Source organism: Vicugna pacos, chromosome 16 (assembly GCF_048564905.1).
Source record: "Vicugna pacos chromosome 16, VicPac4, whole genome shotgun sequence".
Classification (NCBI taxonomy): domain Eukaryota; kingdom Metazoa; phylum Chordata; class Mammalia; order Artiodactyla; family Camelidae; genus Vicugna; species Vicugna pacos.
Genome location: NC_133002.1, coordinates 42,400,093 through 42,420,601, shown reverse-complemented (window position 1 = coordinate 42,420,601; position 20,509 = coordinate 42,400,093). Strand labels below are relative to the sequence as shown.

At 49.3% G+C, this 20,509-nt stretch overlaps 1 protein-coding gene and 1 long non-coding RNA gene across 7 annotated transcripts in view; one reads left to right on the top strand and one right to left on the bottom strand.

Moving 5' to 3' along the window:
* RAP1GAP2 (RAP1 GTPase activating protein 2) overlaps positions 1–20,509 on the top strand; it is a 167,535-nt gene that overhangs the window by 57,621 nt on the left and 89,405 nt on the right. The window contains exon 1 of one of the 6 annotated variants that reach the window (XM_072939018.1): positions 20,279–20,348. The exons of the other annotated variants lie outside the window; for them this stretch is intronic. The gene's annotated coding sequence lies outside the window, so the exon portion shown is untranslated. Of the gene's footprint in view, positions 1–20,278; positions 20,349–20,509 lie in introns of those variants that run through there. 6 annotated transcript variants of the gene reach the window in all.
* On the bottom strand, positions 5,765–7,869 carry LOC140686320 (uncharacterized). Its single transcript, XR_012060050.1, has 2 exons — positions 7,814–7,869; positions 5,765–5,987 (listed from the first exon to the last, which is right to left on the bottom strand). It is a non-coding gene; the product is annotated as an uncharacterized lncRNA (long non-coding RNA).

Sequence of the window (20,509 nt, the reverse complement as noted above, 5' to 3'; positions counted from 1 at the left end):
ATACCCTTTTCTTGTCTGAGAGTCCCCCCCTTCCCTCTCCTTCCTTCCCTTCCAGAAGAGATTTTTGGAGAGAAGTGCACCTGATCACTTGCACGTGTGCACTCGCATTGTTATTCCTCTAATGTCTTCCTACCTCTGGGTGGTTTGGGGTCACATAGATGTGAGGGTCCAGGCTGAGTCCCGCCCATCCTGAAGCTGGGGCTGGGCGCCAGGGCTGTCGTGACTCTGGGTTCCTAGATTTCGGGTCCTGGGGCTGCTGTCTGATAGGCTGAGGCGGGCTCCCTTGATTCATGTCAAAGAGGAGCCAGTGGGCGTCTGAATTAGTGAACAGTCTCCATTAGTGAACATACATTTTTTCTAAATGCAGCTTTATCTCTTGGGAGCCCGCGTGGTGCACAGATGGCTGGTTACCAGGATGTTGCCAAATAGAGGGCTTGCCAGGCCCGCTCGGTTAAACCAAAGAAAATCACTTCTGTGCACATGGGGGTTGCTGAAGGGCTCAGCAAGTTTGTCAGTCATTTTAAGCAGATGAAGTCCCCCGGCCCCCACCCGCCCCACACCCACTCCACGAATGGAGTTTGTTTGCCTCCTGAGTCCATAAAAAGCAAAGGAGGTAGGCAAGATGATCTCAGGTGGACAAGTGCTTTTTATATTAACGACTATTTAAAAAAAACACATTCTGGCAAGTGAGGCTGGTTTTCCATGTACGACAGTTACATAACATTTTTAAAAAGTAGATTTGTTTCAGTAAAAAATTGCGAGTCAATTTAAAGAAAAGTGTTAAGAAAAGTAATAGTCAGGTGGTACATGGATTTGGGAAGAGTTGGGAAGATGGTGAGGAAATGCCTGTGGTTTAGGCAGCGCTGCTGGCAGGAAGGGGTCCCCTTTCTCATGTTGGAAGGGACCCTACGGCACCAGTGTCCCGGGTTATTGAGGATCGAAGGATTGTAACAAGCCAACACCTTCTGAGGCTCTTGTGTACATCTGCCTTAATTCTGTCAGTTGTTATCTTTGTTTTCCAGCTGAGGGACAGAGGCTGAGAGGTCGAGGAGCCGGTGAGGGGAATCAGAGGTGGAGGACAAGGATTTTAACCTGGTTCTACTGAGGTCCAGAGGCTGTGCTCTTAACAATTATATTGTTTTGAACCCAGAATAAGCACTTACGCAGTGCCCGGCTTCTGAGAAGTGCTTACTACATGCTGCCGCTGTTATTATGAATGTACTGAAGTGTAACATCCATAGAGTCAGTGCACCAGTCCTAAAGGTACAGCTCAGTGAATTGCCACATATGTATCCGCCTGTGTAGACCCACCCGGATCAGATGTAACACTTTCCAGCATCCTAGCAGGTTCCCTCATCCCTCTCCAAAGTCCAGTTACAATTACTGTGGAGTACTGTATAGCACAGGGAACTATATTCAATAGCTTGTAATAACTTGTAATGAAAAAGAATATGAAAAAGAATATGTATATATATGTGTGTAACTGATTCACTATGCTGTGCACCAGAAATGAATACACCATTGTAAATTAACTATACTTAAGTGAAAAAAAAGTTACTGTGGAAGGCAGGCCATTGATGGCCTGGGGTAGCCTTGATGCATGTAGTAAAGGGAGGTCAGGTCATGAGTTGGGATTTCTGAGTGGGCAACCCAGCTCAACCCAGAAGAGGATGGCATCAGACTCCACACTGATTTCTAGGGGTGAGTGAGCCTGGTTTCCCCCTCAGTGAGGACCTGGAGCTGATGCTGTGTTTAATCACTGCCCTTGGAGCAAGGCGAGGTTGAAAAATTGTCACTTGCTTTTAAGCTTATCAGTTATGAACACTCTGTTTCATGAAGGCTGGAGCTCTGGCCAAGTCCTTCCTGGAGCCCTTTGGGGGTGGGCTGACCCTGCGGGGCCACTTTTCCAAAGGCAGGAGGGAGCTGGCTGTTGGTTAGAGCCGCCCTGTCCCTGTCCTTCCCCTTCTCCCCACTTCTCTGTTTCTTTACTGTCAAGATCTTTACCCACCACACTGAAGACATATGGTAGAGTCAGGGTGCCTTGCTGATAGCTGTCATCATAAGTGCTTACTCTCGAGGCTGAAGCAACTCATAATGCCCCTGAGCAAGGTGCAGCTCCAACCTTGTTTGCAGGACAGAGCTTTGTAAGGGTGGCGGCAGGACCTCCCTCACTTTTCACTGCCATGTGCTTCAATACCATGCTGTCCTGTCTGTAGAGAGTGGGGACAGCAGAACCACTGGCCCCTGGGAAGAACCCCTGGCCCCTGGGAGTTTGTGGTCTGGGGCAGAGGTCCCTGCAGACTCCTCAGATCTTCGTGAAATCTCTTCTCTGTGCCAGACACTGGTGCAGGCGCTGGGGAGGCAGCTGGGAACAGCACAGGATCAAAACCCTGCCCTCTCTCGAGGGGCTTGTCAGGCCCACAACTGTTTTTTCCTTTTAAGCCGATATTTTTAAATTGGGAGGTTCCATGTTACGAATGTGTATTTCAGTCTCCTCTTGAGAAATCAGAAGCTCTGGCAACATTGGCTGAGCCTGCCTTCCCGCCCGGCACCTACACTGCCAGCTGCCAGCTCTGTTCAGGGCTGGCGCCCTCCTGCTCACCCCAGCACCCATACCTGTTCCTACCGGTGCCACCTACTCCAGCCCCGAGGGGTTGGATGCACAGTGTGGGAAGCAGGAGGCTCAGGGTTGGGGAGCTCTACGTGTAATGAACTGAACATGGAGGCTGTGGGTTGGTCCCAGCCTTGCGTGCCCTTTGGGTCTCCTTGGTTTGGGGCAGATCTATTGTGATTGGAAATGAGGGATCCTGGCAGCCTGGCTGGGCGCCCTGCAGCGGCTGGGCTGCAGAATGGCCACTGTCAGTTTGCCTGTAGATGTTCCTTCTCCCTTCCCCTCCCTAATTACCAGCCCCCTCCCCCCTAAAATTCTGGGAGGCTGGGTTTCACAGAACAAAAACTCAGGAATCCCAAGAGAAGGGACCAGGATGGGAACCTGTATTGAGCTGCACTCTGGGCATGACACTGGGCTGGCACTTAAATCTCATTCATTTCATTCTCTGCACGACTTAGCATCATCATCTCCATTTTTCATAGAGGAGAAAACAGAGGTTCAAAAGGGGTGACATAGCCAATGTCATTCAGCTTGTACAGCAGAACTGGGATTCAAACCCAAGTCTGTCTGATGCCAAATTCTAGGCTTTTCTCCCATAGCCAAGTTACTTGACCTCTCTGCCCTTGACTTTCACTAGTCTTTGAAGTGGACTGTGATGCAGCTCAGGTGTATGAAATGTGTACCAGGTGTATGAAAAGGCTTCAGATTATTAAGAGCCGGGACACTTTAGCACATTCTCATTATTTTGTAAGGAAGGGACTGGATAGGTCTCTTGAGTGGCTGAGCTTCTTTTGAATATCAGCCCTGAGCTGGGGGCAGAAAGGGGGGAACAATGGAGCCTAAGGTGGGGGCAGGGTCTGTCCTGTCAGGCTTTAGATAAGCCGAAAGGTCTCTTGGCTGCTGTCCTCACTAATTAGAACAGAAATTCCCACTCCTCTATGAGAAAGGGAAGGTCTGGGCTGGAGCCCGGGTTACCTATGCCATCTGTATTTCACTAGAACATTTATTTTAATAAGATATTTAATCCTGAGGAGCAAAGGCAGAAACAGTGTGTAAATCAGGAGGTAACTGAAGCAGGCTGTCCGAAAACCCCATCTGCAAATGTGCCAGAAAGGGCTTTTGAGTGTGACATCCACGAAGGCCAGTTAGTGAGAGCTGAGAAGGTCTCCCAAGGGCACAGCCACGCGGAGCAGGACACAGGCCGTGGTGCGAGTGATGGGAACAAGGCCACCTGGTTTTCATGTCTCAGTTCCCCTGACCTCTCCCCGCTTCTGGAAGGTGCTGCCACCCCCCGCCCCCCTGCAGCATTTGCCCTTTCTTTCTCCTCCATAAATGCAAATGCAGACAGCAGTCCTGCTTCTAAATGGGTTGGGTTCCAAACGCTCATCTGTGCTGTTTCAACTCACTTCCATCAACATGCGTGCAGCGCCAGATGTGGCCCAGGCCCTTGGACGACAGGGTCCAGGAGAAGAATGAGACCCTCTCCCTGCCTCTAGCATCTGTGCTCCAGGAGGAGAGGCCAGACATGTAGTGTGAACCTCAATACAGAGGGTGTTCAAACTGTGGGTTCCAGTTTCCCTATCTGTGAAATGGGACTAATGAATGATTATCACGTGTTCTTTAATGGAATTATTCGTGTAAGCAAAAATCTTATTCGGCAATTCCATGCCTAGGTATCTACCTCAAAGAGTTGAAAGCAGGGACTCAAACAGTTGTTTGCACACCCATGTTTATGGCAGCGTTATTCACAACAGCCCAAAATGGAAGCGACCTTGGTGTCCTTCAGCTGATGAATGTATAAACAAAATGTGGTCTGTCTGACTGATGGGATGTTATTCAGCCATCAAATGGGATGGAATTCGATACAACATGGATGAACCTTGAAAACATTATGCTCAGTGAGCTAAGCCAGACACAGAAGGACAGAGATTCTGTGATTCCACTTCTATGAGGTACCTGGAATAGGTAAATTCATAGAGACAGAAAACAGAATAGAGGTTCCCAGGAGCTGGGGTGGGTGGGGAGAGTTACTGTTTTATGGATGCAGACCTTCGGTTTAGGGTTCTGGAAGCAGTTCTAAAGACGGATAGTGGTGATAGTTGCTCAGTACAGAACCGCACACTTAAAAATGGCTAAAGTGATAAAAGAAAAAAAAATCTTATTCAGGACCCTAAATTATAAAGCAGGTAAAAGTGTTTCCCTGGGTGGAGATGGGGTGGTCCGGTGGGGATGGCTCTAGCCCCATCAAAACTGAGATGGGTCTGGAGCCAGAATGCCTTGGGGACTCCAGGCGAGTGATGGCTCTTCCTTCCCTAGCAGTCTATGTTCTGACATTGGGGGTCCCCAGGGCCTCTGTCCCACCCAAGTTTTGCTCCAGACTGATCGTCCTGCGTTGCTAGAGAAGGTCACCCCGGGACGCTGGAGAGACTGGGCCACCTCATGCGAGCCCTCCTTGTAGCCCGTGTTTTCTTTTCCTGCAGCCAATGGCTCGGGACAGGTGTTGGCCAGTGCGTTCTGGAGCTCTCCTTGGAGGCTGAGAGCTCTAGGTGTGGGTAGGTGGTGGCTGGGGGCCATGAGGGAGGGGCTCAGCATGGGGTCCAGGAGGAGCCTGGAGAGTATTGGCTCTGTGCTGACCTGGGGCACAGACTAGAGCCTGTGGCCACATGATGGAGGGTTGGGGTTTGTGCCCACAAAATGGATGCCCTCAGTGACCTGCCAGCCAGGCAGCTGCCACCCCTGGGTGCGCTGACCATGCAGAGCAGGCATCTCTGTTGCCCCTGACCATTGCACGTGCTCAGAACCTTCCTGTGAGTGCTCTCTCGGCTGCTTCTTGCCAACCTGATTTTTTAAAGAAATGTTTTATATTTTTAAAATCCATGTTCCTTGCAGAAAATATGGAAAATGTAGAAAAGTACAAAGACTAAAATAAAAATCATCTGCAATCCCAGATGGGAGATTTGCAGAGATAACCACTATTAACATTTAATATATTTCCTCTGGTCTTTTTTTCTATCCAAATGCATACCCTCCCACACAGTATATTTACATCTGCATCTACATCTGTTTCTCTGTATTATAACCCAAAAGGGATTATACTTTATGCACAGTGTATTAATCAGGGACTCCTGGGGACAAGTGACAGAAGCCCAGGCTGAATTAGCCAAACAAGATTGGGGGATTTATTGGCTGGCATAACCCGTCTGCGGAAATGACCTCAGGAACAGCTGGATCCAGGACCATGAACGGTCTCTCTTCCTCTCTGTCTCTGGCGTCTTTGTCTCTCTCTGTGTTGGCTTCATTCTCTTGGACTGTCTCTCCCCATGATGTTGGAACCATGGTTGCAGACCACTGTGGGTTTACATCTTAACCTCTTTTCCTCCAGAGGGAAAAATAGCTCCTTTATACCAGCTCCAGTTAGATGAATCCCAGGTAGGCGCTCTGATTGGCCTAGATCGCATGCCCATCTCTGCATCAGTCCCTGTATGGGGATGGGCTTGGGGAACTGTGATGGCCCACCCTGGGTCAGGTGCTCATTCCTGTGGCCAGTGTGGGTATTATGACTATAAGAGTCCTTTCCAGTGGGAGAGGATCAGATCACTGAAATAGGGGTGGGGAGTTTTCTTAACAGAAGAAAAGGTAAGAGTGAGTTGGACAGGTAAAACCACAGACAGAAGCTGCTCTGGCATTGGTTTCAGACACAAGGGCTACCAGAGTGTGTAGCGTGAGCACGTGGGTCCTCATTCTTGTACCAATTCAATGGGAGATCAGTTGGTACCACCCCATAAGCAGCATGGCTTGGCAACACATGTCATCATTATGCATGCATATCCCCTTTGACCCAGGGAACCACTTTTGGGGACTTATCTAGCATGTAGGTTTCCACACATGTGGAATGATGTAGCACTAGGTCAATTCACTGCAATATTGTTTGAAATAGCAAAACACTGGAAACAACCAAATGCCTGTCAATCTAGAACTGGTTACCTCTAATAATAATTACAATTTTACATTCATGCCTGGGCTACTATGTTACTTAAAAAAGAATGGTGAAGCTTTCTATGTAGCTACGGAAAGTTCTCCCAAGATATTTTGAGTAAGGAAAGCAAAGTGCAGACCAGCATATATAATGTGCTACCTTTGTGTAAAAAAGGAGGAAAATAGGACTCCATCTTTGTATCGATTTATATTGCACAAAGATGCTGCAGAAGGATGTGTAAAAACCATTTCATTTCATGCGCCAGGTGGGAACTGAACAGGTTGGGACAAGATTAAGACGAGGCCTTTCACTCTATACCTTCTAATAATTGTTGGCTTTTGCAGTACACCAATGTATTACTCATTCAAAAATCAACAGATCAGTTTCCTTTGGGGGTGATGAAAAGCTCTGGAACTGGAACTTTTGCGGTGGTGATGGTTGGACAACATTGTGAACGCATGTACTGCCATTGAATTGTATACTTTAAGATGGTCAGGATAGTAAATTTTATGTTATGTCTGTTTTACCAAAAGTTAAAAAAATAAACCCCCCCCCCCCCCAAAAAAAAAGTTGGAAGAAACTGAAAAAACGGCATAAGGGTTCTGAGTCAGACTGCCTGGGTTCAATTCCTGGCTTTCTACTTTCTAGTTTTATGATTAGATAGATTACTTAATTTCTTGGAGAATCAGTTTAGTCATTTGTGAAGTGTGAATGATAAAAGACTGTATTCTGAGAACTGGATGAGAGGTAAAGGCTTTAGCTGGGGAATTGTGGGCCTCCCTGTGGGTTAGTTACCCAGAAAGATGAGGATTGTCAGGGCTGCCCAGGTCATGCTCCCTACTTCTGGCTAGTTGAGACATTTGCATTTTAATAGAGACTTTTGAAGAGTAAAAACATTCCTTACTCAAAGGGAAGAATGGTTGGAATTTCAGAAAAATTTATAGCTCCCAACTGGGGAAAATGAGGTCTTTCCTTTTCCTGGGCAGAGTTAAACTTTTACCTAGGGCTCACCTGTGGCCCCAGGTGGTGGAGTTGGGAGCTAATGGGAAGGAGAAGAGGTGGGCCTGGAGAAAGGAGAGCTGAGGTTCAGACCCAAGATTGACAGAGTGAAGGTCCAAGCCTGAGTTTTGAATCTAGAGGAAGTGAGACAGCTCATCCACCAACCAAGAAATGGTCCCCCCATCCCTGCCGCTCACCCTGCCAACCTCCCTCAATCCCATATCTACCTCCAGCTACTGCTTTCTCTGGAAGACTCCTGGCTGTGCTCGCCACCACTGCACAGTGCTGCCCTGGTTACCAAATCCATTGGTTACCTTTGTGCCCTCCACTTAGAGTCGTTTGACACCGCTTAATATTCCCTCCTTCTTAAAGTGCTTGCCTCTTCATTTTGCTCATGTACACGCTCCTGCTTCCCCTCCATCTTCTGACCAGTCCATCTCAGTCTCATCCTCCTTTTCCGATTTGGACACGTGCCTGGCCTGGTCCCTCAGTGATCTCCCCTTGCATGTCTGAAAGGCATTCCAAACATGTGCGAAGTGGATTCCCCGGTATCTGTCTCTACCCCTCCCCTAAACTCAACCCTCCTGTAGTCTTCCTTGTTTTAGTTGCTTAGGCCAACATTCTTGGAATCATCCTTGACTTCTCTATATTGCCCTTATTCCACCCCCCCACCCTCCATCCCCAATCCAACCTGTCAGCAAATCCTATTGGCTCTACCTTCAAACTGCATCCAGAGCTGGACCACTTCCCGCCATCTGTGTAACTGTCATTCTACTCCAGCATCAGCTCTCGCCTGGGTTATTGAGGTAACTTTTTAACTGGCCTCCCTACTGTCACTCTTTGCCCCCTTACTGTCTATTCTCAACACTGCAGCCAGAATGATTCTCTGAACCCATAAGTCAGATCATGTCTCTGTTCTGCTTATATCGTCCCTCCGTGGCCTCCCATTTCCCTGCAGTCAAAGCCAAAATTCTTACCACTGCCACAGGCTCTGCGTGATCTGCTCCCTGTGATTTCTCTACCCTCAGCTCCTATCCTTTCCTTGTTACTCCCCCCACACCAGTCACACTAGCTTCCAAGCTGATCTTGACCAACTGAGCTATTCTCCTACCTCAGGACCTTTGCACTTGCTGTTCCTCTCCCTGGAATGCTTTTCCCCCAGATATTTTCATGGAAAGCTCCCTCACTTCCTTCAGGTCTTCTCTCAAATGTCAGCTTCTCATTGATGTCTTCTCTTAATAACCTGATCTGAAGTTGCAAACTTTTATCCCCCTTTTTTTTTTTCCCCCAAAGCATTTGTCACTACTTCGTAAACCTCATGTTTAAAATTTTTACATCATTCAGTATTTATTATCTCTTCTCCCCACTAGAATATGAGCTCCACAAGGGCAGGGTTTGTCTATTTTGTTTTGGCTTGACCCATCTCCGTACATTCAGATTGTGCCCCATGATGGCTCTTGCTCTGAATCCCACCCATGCATTTAAGCTGGTCTCTTGTCCATTCACTTTTCCCTTCTCAGCTGACGGTAAGCGCCCTGGGGTCAGCATAATGGCCCATCTGTCCATCCATATGCCCCGTTACACTTGGGTCCTTAAGGCTAGGTGGATGCTGAGGATTCAGCAGGAGTGAGACAGGCCTGGTCCCTGCCCTTCATAGTCTGGTTAGGGGAGCTGGGGAGCATGGCCTTTTGGGGGGCAATCAGGGGCTGAACTGGCAGCTCCAAGGTCAGTGAAGCCTATTCTGAGCTCCCAGGCTTGGGGGGAAAGCACTTCCTGTCTGCGGGTCCCTGGGACGCCCTGGGAACGGAGAAGTTTCCTCCAGTCTTGCCACTTCTGTGGGGGTTCCGGGAGGACCCAGAGAGACCTGGCTCAGCCTTTGTGGATGTTCCCACCCTAGGCCTTGGCTCTGGGTGCTACCCGGCCACCTGGGGCTTCTCCAGCTCTTTGGCCTTTTAACTGATGGATTTTGGCCGTAATGGGGAGGGAAGTGTCCTATGTCTAAAAGCTTCCAAAAGCTTCCGTTTTCTCTCTTCCTCTTCTCTCCACTCAGTTTGTCTTTCCTTTCTTTTCTCCCCCTTTTCTCTCCTCTGCCCTATCCTTCCCCCACCAACTGCTGTTCTGTAAATTTGTAAAACAAACACATTTAAAAAAACCCAACTCATTTACCTAGTCCCTCTGCAGCTCAGAGCAGGATAAAGCTGCTGCCTCCCTTGGGAGCTGGCTTTTGAGCTTTGGGCATTAGTCAGCTCTGCTCCTGTGGCCTGGGGCAATGGACAGAGAGTCCCACGGCCCTGCCATGTGGCCTGGGGCCTCGTCAGCCAGGCCCCAGAGGCTCTGACCCAGATAGCCCGGTGGATGGCCCTTTCTCTACTCCAAGCTCACCTTCTGGTCTGGAGAGGGACTCCGAAAGGACAGGCAGGATGGCTTCTGCCAGCCTTTGAGCAAGAGCAAAGCTAGGACAGGCTACTGCAGTCACCCCTGGTCAGTGTGGACCGACTTGACCCCTGCCTGCTGTCCTCTCCCAAGGGAGAGCTGGAGCTGCAGGGATGATTTTCGGGGACCACCTCTACCTGATGGCTTGTGTTCCTGGCCTCAGTGGACCCAGGTGAACCATGCAACAGCCCAGGTGCTGCCCCAACAGACACACAGTTGAGTCCTGGACTGGAATTTATGGTTCAGCACTGCTGGAGGTGGGGGTTGGGGGGTACTGTCAGGAGCCCAGGGTGTGGTCCTTGGAAGCCTGCCTGGAGTTTGCCCTACAAGTGAGAACTGTCCTCCCTTGGCGGCACGCTGACTGAGCAGGGAGAACCAGGCGCAGTGATTCTGTGCTTTGCTGTGGGAAGGCAGAGGTGGGAGAGGTCAGAGGGGAGGCAGCCATCCTTTCCTTCATTCTTCATTCTTTTTTTACTTCATTCACTCCGCACATAAACCGGAGAGCTCGGACCCCAGATCTTCAGTCAGAATTCCTGAGTTTGAGTTCTGGTCCCTCTCCTAACTCCATGAGAACCAACCCCTGCTTGGCAGAGAAGGTGACGATAAATGTCAGCGCAAATTGTTGTATGAATGTGAGGTCTTAGTATTAAGAGACAGTTTTGAGGGCCACTGGTGTATGAATCCTGCCCTGGGCCCTGTGGGCTCTCCCAAAGTGACCAGACAGTTCTCGTCCTCAGAGCACTTACAGCCTGGTCTGCAAGTAGACTCGTTTCTTGGAGGATGTGCCTAGAAGGTTCTCATCCTTCCTCCTCATGGGGCACTGACCTGTCATAGACCTCAAGCTCTTCAGTTCATCCAGCGGATAGTTACAAGTGCCTGGAGGGGTGGGGCCTGTGCCAGGGCCTGCTGGAGGCCAGCAAAGGGCTCCAGTGCCCTACTGAGTCTTGAAGCTGTGCCTGGCTTTTCTTGCAGAAAGATCTGTGTCCTCTCCCTTGGTTGCCCCTCCCTCCCATCACACACACTAAGTCCCTATTTCTTGCATGATTTTCTGGCTGGCCTAGGAGCAGCCTCCTCCTGTCACTCTTTGGTCTGGCCATCTGGGACAGGGAGTAGATCTGGGAGGGGACGACAGAGGTCCTGGGCAGAGACCCTTAATTCTCAGTGGCCTCAGCTGACTTCCTGCCTTGTGGGGAGAATCATGCCATGTCTATAGACAATCCTTTCCAACGTTATTGACATTGATGCATTATCTTGTCACTTAAGTGACCAGGGAGGCTGGAAATGATTCAGCGGGAAGGCTGAAACGGCAGCCTTTCTCAGCCCTGATTCCCTGTGGCAGGTGCTGGGTCTGCTCCCTGGGGTCTAGCGTGCTCTGGTTTGATGAGTTGCATCAGAATTGCAGAAAGCAGATGTGGCAGGGCCATCCTCACCCCCAGTCCACTTCAGGAGATGCCTCCAGATCCTTTGAATTTGTTCCCCATGAGTTCCTATTAATATTTACAACCAAAAATGTGAAAATCAGAAATAGAATGATAGTCTCTCACTAGTGATGTCCTTCGAAACAATCCGGAATAGCTTATTTGTAGGTAAAGGGATATTTTTATAGGCATTTAGCAAATGAAAGGTAACTTTCTCTTAAAAAAACAAACTCATCCCTGGCCCTTTTCCCAAGCAGCATTGCTTTTGGACCTCAGATTGACATAGGAGGGAACCTCTTGGGCTGCCCTTTCCCCAGCAGAGGGTTTAATGAGTGATTCCAGTGCGCCGGATGCCAGCTCTCAGAGGCCAGGGCTGCAGGGTTGCGGGGCTGCGGGGCTGCACGGCTGCGGGGTGAGGAGTGGGATTGATGAGAGGCCTCCCACGCAGGAGTGCCATAGAGGGGAGCCGTCCATAACTGGACCTCCAGGGTCCCTTAGAAACCCCAGTTTTGCCACTTACTTGCTATAGGACCTTCCACAAAGCACTTAACCTTTCTGAGTCTCGGCTTCTTCTGTAAAATGACAGAGTAATTTTGTATCTATCCCATAGGGTTGTTGAAAAGATTAAATGAAGAAATGCATGTAAAGAGCTTTGCGTAGTCCTAAATGTGTACTGTGTACTATGCGTATGTACTGCGTAGATATGCTACGAAATACATCTTAGCTGGTGTTATGATGTGGATGAGGGTGATGATGAAAGATTCTTCTTTCCTCTCCACTATCCACATCCAGAGGAGTAATCCAAGGTCAGAAGCAGAATCAGTTACCAGGGGATGACATGAGCTTAGTAACGAATCTCACTGGTGGGGAATGGGTTAATGGGTTAACTGTGTCTCAGACTCTTGAGCAGGGGCTGAGGTCAGTCAAAGCCACAGCAGTGACCAGCTGGGATTGCTGTCTTCTGCCCCACCCTGCTCTAACCTAGCCCTCTAGCTCTGGAGGTCTAGAAACTCCTCACTTCTTTACTCATTCTTGGGTTCATTCAGTGCCAGCCAATGTGCTGGGGGTGGGCCAGTGGACAGGGGGCATGTTAGAGACCGGGAAGGGGCCAGGCAGGGGTGGCCCATCAAGGCCTTCCGTTTGCACTGATTCAGGAGTTGGAGCTGGCCTGGGACGTAGGTTTCTGCTCATCACTTGGGGATCTCGGTTATCCAGGGGTGCTCCAGGCTGCCAAGCCCTTTTTCTGATCCTTCCAGTCCCAGAATACTGCCAGCATCGCAGCGAGATTCCAGTCTGCCCCTCGGGGCTCTTACATTCATCTTATTCTTCCTTTCTTGGTGTCCATGAGAAAGAAACCAGTGCTGGGAGGAGGCAGGAGGTTTGGCATTGCTGGGTTTGGCTCATCTGCACTGGGTTCTGCAGGTGGGGTTAGAGCCTGTTGCTGGTGAGATGAGGCTGCTGCCCCTGGCCCTGTGGGCTGAGTCAGCTGTGTTTGGGTGCTTGGCCCCAGGCGGATCCCCCTGGCCCTGGACATTCATCTCCCAGTGATGCAAGAATGAGGGTGGGCCACGTGTCCTGTCTTCGTCCTAGAAAACAGTTCTGAGCATTTGTCTTTCTAATGAGTGCAACTTTCACAGATAGGGGATAATGTTATTAATTGAAAAGACCAGACGTACTTACCCTGAAATGCTGTGATCTATCCGCACTGCGGCTATCATTTAGTTTGAACCAATGATGAAAATCCTTCATCTGGTATGTCACCACGTAATAACTTTTTCAGAAGAGTTAACGATTAAGAGGCAGAGTCTTGGAGTGATGGCTTCGCTGGGAAGTTGGTCTGCTCTGTGATAGGGTGATTTCCACTGCCAACAGACTGTTGGGTGGTTTCTTAGCATGGATGTTTAAACACACCCTGTGCTGGGCACTCTTGGGTGTGGAGGTGGGGAGGCTCTTTCTTCCCCAAGTCTTACCAGGAATTCAGCCAAGACCTGGGGCCACTTAGTAAGCAGTGTATCCACGAGCACCATTTTTTGATTCAATTCAATAGTCAAGGTTTACTTCTTATAACTGTGTAAATATTATTTATTGTTGAGCCAAGGGAGGTGCTATAATTGTGTTTCCCTTCTTGTATAACCTTTTATTTTTCCTGGAGTTAATGATCAACTCATATTTCCCCCATCAGCACTGTTTTCTATGTACCTATCTTTATTTTTCTATTTTACTATTTTTATTTATTTTACTATAATTCCTTTAATAGTTTTTCCCCCACCAAAAACTTATACCCATTAGATATCCTTGTCAGTTCTATTCTATCGGGAGACCTCATTGCCAGAGCTCTCTGATTTCTACTGGGCCGCTGCTTTTTAATAGTGGCCTTCCAAGAAAGGGTGCAAAGTGGTAAACTTGGGGCGGAGTCTCTTGCATATTTCAGAATATCTTTATTCTACTTTCCCACTTGGTTGGTAGTTTGCCTGGGTATTAAATGTTAGTTTGAAAATAATTTTCCTTCAGGATTTTGAAGGTATTACATCATTGTTTCCTAGATTCTAGAATTGCTGTTGAAAAGTTTGATGATATTCTGATTTACATTCCTTCGTGTGTGATTTTATTTTTTCTTTCTGGAGTCATTGAAGATTTTTCATTTACCCTGGTGTTCTGAAATGTACTGACACTGGGGTGGATCTTTTGTCATTCACTGTGCTGGGTACTTGGTGGACCCAGAGGCTCAGGTCCTTCCTTCAGTTCTGGAAACTTATTCTCAGATAAGTTTCTCCTACTGGGGTGAAATAACAACCATTTTTTAAAAACAATTTTTACTTACTTATTTATTTATTTATTTATTTATTTATTTATTTATTTATTTATTTATTTAGTGGTAGAGGTAATTAGGTTTATTTATTTATCTTTAGAAGAGGTACTGACTGGGAATTGAACCCAGGACCTTGTGCACACTAAGCATGTGCTCTACCCCTGAGCTATACCCTCCACCGCAATAACCATTTTTTAATGCTCAAATTGTGTGGGTTAGGATTTCGGGTAGGGCACATTGGTGATGGATGGCTTAGCTCTGCTTCGCGATGATTGAAACCTCATCTTGGGTGGCTCAGATGGCTTGACGTGGTTGGGATGCTCAGATGGGGCCATATGTCTGGGGCTTTGGCTCTGGCTTTGTTCCTAGGTTCTTCTTGTGGCATCTGCTGGGGCTGAAATGTCCAAGTTGGTTTCTCCACTTGCATGGACTGGGATGTCTGGAATATCTGGCAGCTGGCTGGGTGTCTCTCTGTGCAACCTCTCCATGTGGCAGCTGTAGCACAGCGATCTCAGGCTAGTCAGACTTCTTACATGCTGGCTTGCTTTCCCTAGAGCAAATGTTCCTGGAGATCGAGGTGGAACCTTCAAGGGCTTCTATGACTCAGCCTTAGAAGTTAAGTAATATTATTTCTTTCCCATTCTGTTCGGTCAAAACTGAGTCACAGGGCCAGCCTGGATTCCTAGCGGCAGCAGGGAGGGTACAAGTGCATCAGTACTGAGAGGTATGCTCGTCTGGAGGCCAGCTTGGGGACCAGCTGCCCTCACTCCTCACTCTCTTCTTTGTTACCTCTTTCTGGAAACTATTGGTCAAAGATTGGATCTTCTGATGTTTTTATCTTTTCTCTTTCATTTTCCATGTTTTTGCCTTTTTGTTCTACTTTTGGGGGGACTTCCTCAGCTTAGCCTGGCAGTCATATTTCTGTTTCCTAAGATCGCTTTCTTTCCTGATCATTCCACTTTTATAGCATTCTCTCCTTGTGTCATGCATATAAAATCTTGTCTTATATCTGAGGCTATTACTTTATAGTATGTCTTGAAGTTTCCTTTGGTTCCTTGCATCATCTGTTTCCTTCAGGTTCCTCTTGTTTATTTTGATGCCTCTCATTTATGTTGGAGGCTTTCCTCAAATGCCTGGCCATTGAGTGAGGCCCTGGAAGTGGGTTGGGAGCCCATGTACTTGGGGTGGCGTGCCACCTAGGGGCTCCCATGCAGGGTGATTGGGTAGTAAGCTGCCCTTCCCGTTGGAGGAAACTGTATGTTGTCTTTTCTCAGGGATGGTTCAGTTTCTCCTAGTGGTGGGGCCTGGGGAGGTCATGTGGCTGGTGAGGAAGTGAAAGGTTAGGGTGGCAAGTGGGGTCCAAAGGCCTAGTGTCTTAAGTATCACACACTCCCTCAGGTCATCCATCCCTGGTCCTTCTTCCAGGCACCTGAAATCTCTTGTAGGCTGAATTTTCCTCTTCTGTTGCATTTGCTCTTATCAGTTCCCAATTTGTGTTTTACCTTAAAAAAAAACAACAACTGTTATTTTAAGGGTTGAATAATATTCTTATTTAGAAGAAGCAAAATAAATGCATATGAGCAGTCTGATATGTTCATCTTAAAATCTCAACAGGCTTAAGACTACCTCTGTCTCTATCTCTACATCCATATCCATGTTTCTATCCACCTCTCCTAAAGGAAGTGTGAGAGAACTTAAAGTTATTATTTATCGTGGTCCATGTCCTGCATCCAGACTGAATCATGAAATTAGCGCCTGTATCCTTGCCATCCAGGTCAGGAAATACAGGCTGGGAAAATGCTGATATTCTGTGTCTTTGCGACTCCACGGTTTTATGATTTTGATTCTGAAGCTTTCTGGGGCCTTGACCTTGTGAGCTGGCCGCCTTTGCTCTGACCATGATGTAGCTCCCTCAGTTGAGGCTGGGCAGTGCCAAGCAGAACTGCTGACCACGTGAGGGAAGCTGCTCACTCAGCAGCTTTCAGGTGATGCAGTGCATTAGGGGCTGGATATCACATGAACGTAGGTTATTTTCTAAGCGCTCAGGAAATGGAGCCTCCTGTACTATGGGGTGACTTGCCCACCATCACTTCCTTGGCGCTCGCCTGGTCCTCAGCCTCCATACTCCATTCCATCGGGCGTGGTCCTCCCTCTCACCTCCCTTTTCCTGCCCCGCTGAGGGCTCCTGTTCCTTTTTGCTTTGTCAGCCCTACCCGTTCTCCCTGGGGGCCCCCCTCTCCTCCCGTGGCCTCTGCTCTCCTTACACCTGTCTCTCTGTTTAGGCTGCAGTTCTTTTCTGATCCCACTTGGGGCTCCTAAGCGGCAGCACATCCAGAACAGATGCTTTATCATCTGCCGCTGCAAACGCAGTTCTCCTGTCTGTGTCGTGGTTGAAGCATCACTCAGTTTGCTGAAACCCAAGTCTTTTCACGTCTTTGGCTCTCTTCCTCTTTTTCTCTCGGTACCAAATACTCTTAATTTTGCCTCTGAAATGCCTGATGGATTTGACCCTTTCATTTCATTTCTGTGGCAGAGCAGAGCCCCTCCGGTGCCGTTCCTCCCTGTGCCCCTCCCCTTCCAGTCCCTGTGTCCTCTGCCGCCTGGAGCCTTCCAGCAAAGCCCTGTAGGTCAGCCACCTGCCTTCCCTGTCTGTGCAACCCTTTGCCCACGAGACAGAGTTCAGCACGCTGGTGCCTGTTTCTGCAGACCACCTTCACTGCTTCTGTCATGTCTGTGTGACACATGTCTCTGTTACTTAACTGAATGAATTTTTATTTTTTTAATTAAAATTTTTCTTTTCTTTTTCTTTTTTTCTTTTTGCTTATTATGAGCAAGACTGGACATTTAAAAAATAATTTTTATTTTTTTAAACTTTTTTTCTTTAATGGAGGTACTGAGAATTGAACCCAGGACCTTGTGCATATTAAGCATGTGCTCTACCACTGAGCTATTCCCACCCTTCTGGCTGAAGTTTTAAAGCTTGAATGAACTTGTTTTAAGAGGCATTGTTATGTCCTTACCATAAAAGGAAGACTAGCGGGGCCTGCCATACGTAGAAGGTCACCGTAAAAGATCAATAAATAACTATTGCAATAACGAGCACCCCAGATCACCTCAGTGCCAGCAGGGAAGCGTGCCCCTCACTCTGGGACAGTGCGATGTGGATGCTTTTCCCAAGCAGGCTCTAGTTTCCCCCACCCCCTGCCCCATCCCCCCAGGTGGGTGGCACAGTGGTTAGCATCGTGGGCTATGGAGCCAGACCGCCTGGGTCCAAGCTTTGCTCTGCCGCTTTCCAACTGTGGGAACTTGAGCAAGTAACTTAACCTCTCTGAGCCTCCGTTTCCTCATTTGTGAAGTGGGTTAATTACATTTGCTGCAAAGGGTTGTTGGGAGTATTAAATGTGAGAGGCTCTGTGAGTTACTTCCGACAGTACCTAGTACACCCTGAGCACTGCTGGCTAGTTTCCACTTTTCCTTCTTGAGGGCTTGCAAGGTGCTAGGTGTATGTTTCCTCCATGTACACATAGTGCTCCTTGCTCTCGCTCCTCTGTGCCCCTGTTCTGTGCCTTTCCCTTCCTCCTTCTCTCTCAGATGTTGCTGGCCTTTCCCTCCAGGTCTGGCTGAGTTTTCACCTCCTTGGTTGCCTTAGCTGATCTCCCGAGGAGACCTGGCCCCTTCTTCCCTGGGTCCCCACGGTGCTTTGTCCTGTATCTGTTTTAGCCCATAACCCACAGCGAATGTTTGGCACATGGGTCTTTCAGTGGGCGTCTTTGCATTTTCACTTCTCCTGCCGGATTGTCTTCTCAGATGCTTGTAAATAATACAGACATCACCGCCCACACTAAGACACACAGTCCGTCCTTGGTCTTGAAGAGCTCGAGCTTAAAGCATAGGGGAAGGTCCCAGCCCGCAGCCTCTTTTCAGATTCTCCTGGCGCACGGGCTGGGGGTGCTGGCTCTCCCACTGTCGTGGGAAGGAGCCATGGAATTGGAGTCAGAGATCTTGGGGTTGAGGCCCAACTCTCCAGTCTTCTGACTCTGTGACCCACAGGCCCACATGGAACCCCTCTGAGTCTCTGCTTACTCACACATGAACCCAATGGCATCAGTCAGTTCTAAAGCTCGTCTGTTTGGTAAAGGCTTGTTTTCCCAGGAGTGTGGCGGTTTGCCTGTGTGGGTGGGGTGGTCCATCAGCAATGAGATGTAATGCAGGGGGAGGCCCTATCACCCCCGACCGGGGGCCACAGCTGGTTCTCACGGCTGGTTTGCCCTGTCGTAACCTGCTCCTTTTGGCTCCTGCCCTTTCTGCTGCCCCTGGCACAGTGTAGGGATTCGGGGTCCTGCAGGGTTATGCAGTGCCATCCTCCCTGGCGCATCCAGAGAGAAGCCAGCATGATCTTTGCAGCTGTAGGCACGGAGCATCGCCCAGGCCTGCCCTTGGTCCTGTGCTTGGGCCTGCGTCACAGTCACACTGGGCACACCCCCTGCAGAGCCCTGGCCCTGGCCGTCAGCGCACCGCTCCAGGGGACCCCATAGAGCCCTGGGGCCCTGCCCCGCCTCCCCCCTCACACAGGGCCCTGGCGCTCATGCTTTATAAACATTTGTCCATAAACCAGCTGTGCTTCCTTGCGTTCTTCCTGAGACGTGACGGGCCCACTCCCTGCATGCTTGTGCCAAGGTGACTGGGGAACTGTGCCTCTTCTCAGGAGAACAGGAGAGAGGCTTCCTGTGGGGTTTGAGCATCTCCCTCTGCCTCTTCAGGCCTCGGTGTCCTTGTGACCGTGATTAGGGTGTTGGGGTGGCTTCTACTGGTTTCTCCTGGGGCTGCTGGTCTCTGCATCCATGAACCCTGAGATTGGGTAGACTTGGTGGGGTGGGGTGGGGGTTGCATTCCTTGGGGAGTTTTCAATCCTCAAAGGTTCAGAGTTGTGCCTGGAATCTCCCAGGTCCTCTTAGAGTGTGCTCAGGGGTGGGATGTGTCACCAAAGCCAGCCCTGCCAGTTGCTGACAGGTGAGGAACACCTGTTCCTTCCCAAGGGGCTCTCTAAGGGGGACCGGGACTCAGTCCTTCCATCTGTTGGAGCCTTTCATTCCTGAATCCTGTGCCGCCTTCCCTCCCTCCACTCTCTGCCCACTTGGCCGGTCTGACATCCTTCTCCTCATCCTCACTGGCCCCAGCCCAGCACGGACATTAACATCCTCACCTCTGTGTCTTGTCCCCTTGGGGCTTGGAATCAAACCATTTGCACAAACCCAGGACCTGGAGGCCCACACACAGTGATTGGACCTTCCTGTCCAAAGTATGTGGGCACCCACATTCCCCCAGCGTTGATGCCTTTGCCTCCTCTCGGCCCTCTGGTTGGCTTTCTGCCTTGACACCCCCTCCACCATGCCCACTCCTTCCAGCTCACCTGACGACAGCCTTGGCAACGACAGTGGCAGCTGGGCAGTGTGTTTTTGCCATGACCCGTCACTGTGCTAAGTGCTTTGTAGGCCTTATTCACACCACCCAGTGAGGTGAGGATTACTGTACCATCTTACAGATGAGGAGGCTGAGGGGCAGAGAGGCCACCTGGCCAGGGTCACATAGCTAATCAGGGGTGGTGCTAGAATTCAAATCCATGCCTGTTGGACCATTAACACCACGGCTTTTGATCCACTGTACACACTGCCTGCTTGCCTTCCTCGAGGCTGGAGCCTGGCCCTCTCCTCCAGCATCTGCCAGGCTGTCCTGTCACGATGGACAGAACTTCTCGAACCTGTTTTCCAACCACGGGGTTGCCCTAATGCTGCTGGCTGCTAGAATGAGGGCTCCGTGAACGTGACGCTGGCCTTGGGTCTCTGTCGACAGCAAGCCAGATGCCTCTTGAGGTGGACCCCCCCAGCCCACACCCAGCCCAGTCCCTGCTTGCCCTTCCTTGTGACCTGGCTTGCCCAGTGACCACACAATTTTTCTGTGATGAAAACTAAGACTCCAGTCATAGTGTGGAGTTGAGCGCAATTTTCTGAGTCTGGTGCAGGGAACAGGAGGTGGGAGTTGGCCGGCCTATTCTGTAGAGGCGAAAGCAGCGATGCTAAGACTCTGAGGGTCCAGCTAATCAGGGTGAGAGCTCATAGGAGCCAGTCCTGGCTTCTGATTCCGTTCTCCTCCCCTTGTGTCTGTTTCTTAGGATGATGTCTCTGGAAGCTTTTAAATTTTATTTTGTGTTTATGATCTAGTTGGTTATGTAGGATATGGACATGTGAAAACTTAGAACTCTGGGC